The sequence below is a fragment of the Phalacrocorax carbo genome, chromosome 25 (assembly GCF_963921805.1).
Source record: "Phalacrocorax carbo chromosome 25, bPhaCar2.1, whole genome shotgun sequence".
Lineage (NCBI taxonomy): Eukaryota > Metazoa > Chordata > Aves > Suliformes > Phalacrocoracidae > Phalacrocorax > Phalacrocorax carbo.
In genome coordinates, this window is record NC_087537.1 from 1,242,566 (window position 1) to 1,248,990 (window position 6,425).

The following is a 6,425-nucleotide window of genomic DNA, read 5'->3' on the forward strand; positions in this document are numbered from 1 at the left end:
AGCCAACATGATTAGTATTTGAAAAGAAAAAAATCTACGAAGAAATCTTTTTTTCTGACCAGTGTCTCTGGGAGGGCCTGAGGAACTGGCTAATCTTCATGAAGGACTGTTTTACACACAAGCGTGCACTGACACCCCTGACCTGACACGCAAGAGGCAGTGTCCATCACGTTTGCAAGGATACCCCCATCTCCCTCCTACTGCAAAATCACCTACTTCATTTTTAAAACCCTTGCAGCATGAAATCATACTTGTCTCTGCATTGCTAGCTGTCCCCTAAACCTGCTCCCCCCGCTCACTCTGCTCCTCTTGCAGGCTGCGAGAACTCTTCCTTAGACCCGTCTATTCAGGATACTAACCCAACAGCCCAAAGAATACTCCCAATACAGCAGTCCTGCTTCTGACACCTCCTCCAAGAGCCTGGCAAGTTAATCTCAAAAACACTCCTGCTGAGTGTGTGCTTCCCGGCTTTTATAGGGTGGTTTACAGGCCATCACCTGACCTCCAGCCTTCAGCAACACCCGGGCGGCTATTAAGGAGCTTAGACACAATTTACTTGGAGGAGTGGTCTGTCTGTGCTGGAGCCTGCTGCTCTGCGCCATCGTAGCAGCTCTGAGAACTACTGATACCTCTTGATCCTGCCCTTCTTTCCAAAAATATAACTTGCTTTTAGTATTTTTACTGCTGGTCATCTAATTATCTAGCATCTCTGCATCTAACCTTGCAGAAGAAATTCCACAAGCCCTTGTGAGAGCAAAGCAGCATGAAACCTGAAGAGCTTAAAGCGTGGGAGCAGAACCCCCGCGGCAGCTCGGCAGCTCGGCACTGGGTCTGAGACCGGTCCGGCAGTACAAACCTGCAAGCACCAGACTGCGACGCAGAGTAACACGCCATGCAATTCTGCTCCTGATTTAAATGCTTACATTGGTATGTTATAATCACGCACAGGTATAAGGAAAAATTTCTGAGCAATTAGGATAAATAATATAGTATTACTATTACTGGTTTTACTACTCAGCATTGCCCCATCTGCCTTCTTCCTTACCTAAAATCTGCACCTTTCTTAACAAGGCGTTCTTACAATGATCCTTGGTGTAACGAGTCTGCATCCGTAATGCAAATAAGCTTCATAACAACGTTTATTTGTTACACGTTAGAGTATGTGACAAAATAAATACAAACCACCAACAAACTAAAAAACCCCTACTTAATCATGGCATTAGTGCTCATTACAGGCAAAAAGAAGATTGAATTTAGATGGTTGCTTATCACACCCTGGAAGAAAGTGCCAGTTTAAGTATTCTCTCCTTTTGCCATTTTGAATACACAAACTCTGCATCTAGGTTATCACCAGCACTTGCTTACTGCGAGAACGGGCACGTAACAACAATGATGTTGCAAAAAACCTTATGTGGAGGAACAGAGCTAGAAAACCAAAACTACTGCAAAGCAGGAGTAACCAACAGATATTGTAGTGTCAGGTGTCAAAGCTTAGGGCATGCTTAAAGTGGGACTCTGGCGATATTAAGAGTAGTGAGGAGAACCTCGCACTTTTTATTTGCATGCATTTTGTTAGGCATTAATCAGCATAATAAGCTTTAATTTTATGAGCACAAAATGTTGCAATTCGGATACTTATCTGGTGCTCCTATTAGTGCTCTGAGAAGAAAATTGTGGTACGTGTTGGAACAAGACCTTCAGAACAACCTTAGGCAAAAATAAATGTGCACACACACTCCTGTATGTTTGACTGCAGCACTCCCAGAGCGATGCCTTCGTCCGTGTGAAGGCACAGGTGTCATTTCAAAATCGCCTATGCATACGTTCTGCTGATCTCTCTTTTGTTTAGCATTAATTGTCAGCCCTACTGACAAACGCCACACAGGCTATATTCATGGGCTACAGAATGAGTAGAGCAAAGTATGCCATTTGCTGCACTGCTGGGGGGAAGGAATAAACGGGCAGATCTTTCTGGAGCCCACCCAGCTCAACGTGAATATGTCAGTGGTTTTTCTTCGCTTTCATGAGGGGGTAACACAGGTTGCTTAAGAAGTCGTTTCCTTGAAGTGTTGGGGTTTTTTGTGATAATAATAATGGACAACCAAGCAGGGGCCAGATCCCCAAAGGCAGTAGGCACAGACAGGATTTAGCTAAACTTAGGCTGGCTGAAATCCAGAGCTCTGATTCCCGAATACTGGCTCAGCGGGTACTTAGCCACCCTGAATCATTATACTCACTAAATCTCACTTTTTGACTGAAGTTCTCTAGGCTGTTTCTGCACTCGCTCAGACCGGGCCGAGGCCAAGGGGAGCGAGGGCCAGCTCCTTCCCGCATCCCACCAGCAAGCAGAGACCGTGCAGGTTGCCCCAAAGTGTGCAAATCCTCTGCAGAGCTCAGCCCAGCCGCATGCCTCCCACAGGCCAGCACGCCCTTCTTCCCCCTAAAACACTTCAAGAAGAGTGGATGCCTTTCTTTCACAGGGCACGTTAGTTGTGGTAACTGGAGTACAATAAGTGGATTAGTGCTTTTGCAGGCTGGGATTCAGATCCCTCTGTTCCATCCCGCAGGATACTGTGGACATGAAAGCCGTTAAGGTGACAGAGCAGCTGCGGACGCCCACAGCCCAGAGCGGGGCTTAGGCTGCTCGTCCCAAATGGATGGAGGGACCTCAGCTCTAGAGAGAGGCAGGAGACCTTGCAGCAGATGCTCTTGTCATGCTGCTATAGGCAATACAAAAAAACCTGTCCCATTTTGGTACAAACAAAAAAATTTATTCCAATCAAATTGACTTTACGCTGCAGGGGCATGGGGTAATCACAGAGGGACAGCTCTCTGATTCGGGCTCCGAAGGTGACAGAAACGCTAAGTGGCAGCTGACGGGCAGTAATTCGCAGCCCACAGGCTGCCGGTCAGCTGGAGGGCACCAAAGCCTTGGCCCACGGCTGCCACATCCAAATGGCAAAAATGGTGTGTCCATTTTCAGGATCGGAGCAACCGGCATTCTTCCCACCAACCGACTTGCATGGGAGATCCAAGCTATCCTGCATAAAAGCGTTCCCTTGGAGAGCACTAGAGGTTCTAAGCTTCCCAGGCAAGCTCACTGCTGCCTTAATAGTCCTTGTTTTCTTTGCTGGGTCTGATCTAAATTTCTTTGGAAATTTTTGCGATTTCACTAGACTGTTATGAGATGAAGTAGGAATGAAGTGTGAGCTCAGACTCCGAAGTGAAAACAGATCCTCTCTTCTTACAAAAATGTCTGCTAAGAGGGATGGGAAAAGATTATTAAATAGACAAAGAGAATAAACGGTAGCACTTGCCTGAGGCAGGGCATCAGAATGACAGTGAATTAAGGGGAAATGTTTGAATTTTTCAGTGCACAGATGCAAAAGTGAGAACACATTTTGTCCAGGTCTGTTCTGAATGCAGCGGTTCCAGCCTGTTGTAAGTCTCCCAGTTTTGCTAATGCATACAGCAGCGTGGGACGCTCACAGTTTGTCTTCATTCTGATGCTAGGCAGTCACTTCTTTGATATAAATCACGGAGGCCTGACTAAAAGGCAAACAATAACAGAGAGAGTGAAAGAATGTCGGCTGTACTTGAAACGTGGCATGTGCTGAGCCTCACAAGAGGCAGTACACAGCGTCAAAGCATCCAGACACTCTGCAGGCTGAGTAATGCCGCGGTTGCTGTGGTACTGAACATCCTTATTCTGCTCTGAGCTGCAGACAGCAATGTTATATAGCACACAGATGCTGTGTCAACACAAAGCCATCCATGATTAAACTGTGCATCTTGTATCGGAAAGAGATACGAAAAGGACCTAAAGTTGCCAGTTCCTTTTAGGTAATTCCATAACTTATAAACTTTACATCATCCACATAACACATTAGCGGAAAGCATTATAGAGAACAAAAATTTTTGAAGGCTGTTTAAATGAGCTCAGAAAGGAAAGATTCATCCTGACCACAGAAGAGATCTTCTCAGGTAAATATTTGCACAGTTAAATATTTAAGAATCAATAAATTAAAATATGCCAGGAGGGCATTCAATGTATGCAACTTTACAAGAGGATGAAGTACTCACAGTTCACCTGTATTTTCCAGGTGCCTTAGAGTTACTGTCCAAAGAGACAGACAACAGATTGGAGAACACAGTAACTGTGAAAGAAACCAAATATCACAAGAGGAAATTTTCAGCAGTTCAGAAGACAGCGTATCCAAATAGCCAGCAGGATTTCTATAAAAAGCACTATGATTGAACTGGTGAAAAAGTGAACTAATACCAGCACTAATGACAAAAAAGGAGCATCCTATGAGCATGTGACTTAAAGCTCCCAGAGATCTCAAGGCAAAACCTTGTATTTTTGTTCCTCCTTTATATATAAGTAGTGCTAATAATATAGAACTGAAATGACATTTTGAGGCTATCGAAAGTTCCCCACCCTCAATGGCGTGACTCTTTCTTTTCTTTCATTGCTTTTATTTTTTAGCGTATTTTCCAAGCGTACGATAAGATATGCCCTTATCAAAAGAACCGTCCAGCAGGGACAAGTCCCTGCTGTGAACAGGTACATCTGGAAAAAGTCAATCGATAAATCAAACAGGAAACAATGCGGGTGCTCCGGAAGTGCACAAGCAGATTAAGAGACTCTTTTGGCAAAAGTTTTTACTCCTGTTTTAAGAATTCCAGAGAATTTTTTGCTCGCAATCACTACCAAACCCGCAGATTGTCCTAGCTTGGCTGCGAAAAGCATCTCTAAGGAGTATCACCAGACTCACTGCTGGAAATTTGAACGTGAGAGTCAGTTCTACTTACCGTAGCGGATTTGTGAAAAAGTGCCCCCATTGACCAAAACGACACTACCCAGACACAAAGGCAAAACAACACTGGAAAGAAAAAACATTTTGCATATAATAAACTACATCTTTCAGCACCAATAACAGAACGTGCAGAAGCCCAGAAACTGTGTTTACGCTGCTGAGGTGACACCACCATCCTCCAGCTGTGAATCAAGGAGAAATTATCACATCATCAAGCTACTTTAAATCTTTCATCATCTTTGAGCCATTGAGTATATCAAATAGCAAGATAAAATCAGAGCTTTTGAAAGAGATTGCCTAAGCAGCAATAAAGCAATGCTGGCAAAAGCACAGGGCAAAGGACAGGACAATGGGTTCAGTCAGAAAATGTTAAATAATCCTTAATTTAACATAAAAAAGACCAGAATTTAAGAGGTAGAAACACAGTTTGTAAAAGAATCATGCACATGGAGACTGACAGCAGAGTGTAAGGAACAGCAGCAACATACAATCCACCTCCAAACCGAGGTGACCTTTGGAAAGCAAGGGCTGCGCTGCACTGCCACCTACAAGAGGTCTTTTTGAAGGTGCTGAGAAAAGGAGAGCAGCCAACAAATGATGGTTCCTCACATGTGCCCTTCCGTGCTCCCTGCACCTGAGGTTTAGGGGAGATTGCTGACTGTCATTAATTAGGGGCTCAGCAACGGAATAGAAAGGAAGAAAGGCAATGAAGACATCTCAGCACCACAGAACAAAAGTGTCACTGAAAAACGTGCACCTTCTGTCAAGCAAACTGTAACAGTTTGGGGTCCGCCTACAGCAAGACCACAAATGCTGATGGCTTTGCTTTGTTTGCAGTTAAGCAGTAGGGACTGGCTGTTTGCATGGCTGAAGTCTCCACTGTATTAAAAAACAACTCCTAAAAGCTTGCAGGGTGAGGACAGAGGTAAGGGGATGCTGAGGAACTGAGATTCTGCGTTTGAACCAGAATATTGAGCTTTCACCCAGGACGAAGATGAAACTTTACATATCTTTTTGCAGATGACAGTCATCTGAATCAGAGTCGGTCAGCACTGTTTGCCCAAACTCAGATTCTCCAGAAACATGCAGTTCTGTCTTCAGATACTCTGCTTTAGCATCAGATCCAACAATTGAGGATGCAACTGTTTCCAAGCCCATCTTGGGTCAACTTCCGGGGATCACTGCAAGACTGAAGTATGGTACAACTTCTTTTGTGGTCTCAGCAGTCTGATTTCAGCTGAAATGTGCAAAAAGCCTTTCAACTTTTCTCTCAGGATGCTATTTTAGAGTCTTAGGGATCTCTGTATTAAAAGCAGTAAATATAATTACTCTATCACCTGTAACATATGACACAGTAACAACATGGAGAATGAGCAGTTTTATATTAAACCACAAAAGGTCTTCCCACACAGTAGTTTATAGGTCATTGTCTGCACTAATACAGCTTCTAATTGTGCTACAGATGACTTTATAACACAGTTAAGGTGTCCTTAATCTTCCTAGTATTTTAGATCAACAGCTCTTTGCTGAAAAGTATCCAATATTTTTTCCTCTGATTCTAGGACTTAGCTGCCCAGTGTGCTGCCCTATCACTTTCTTCACAAA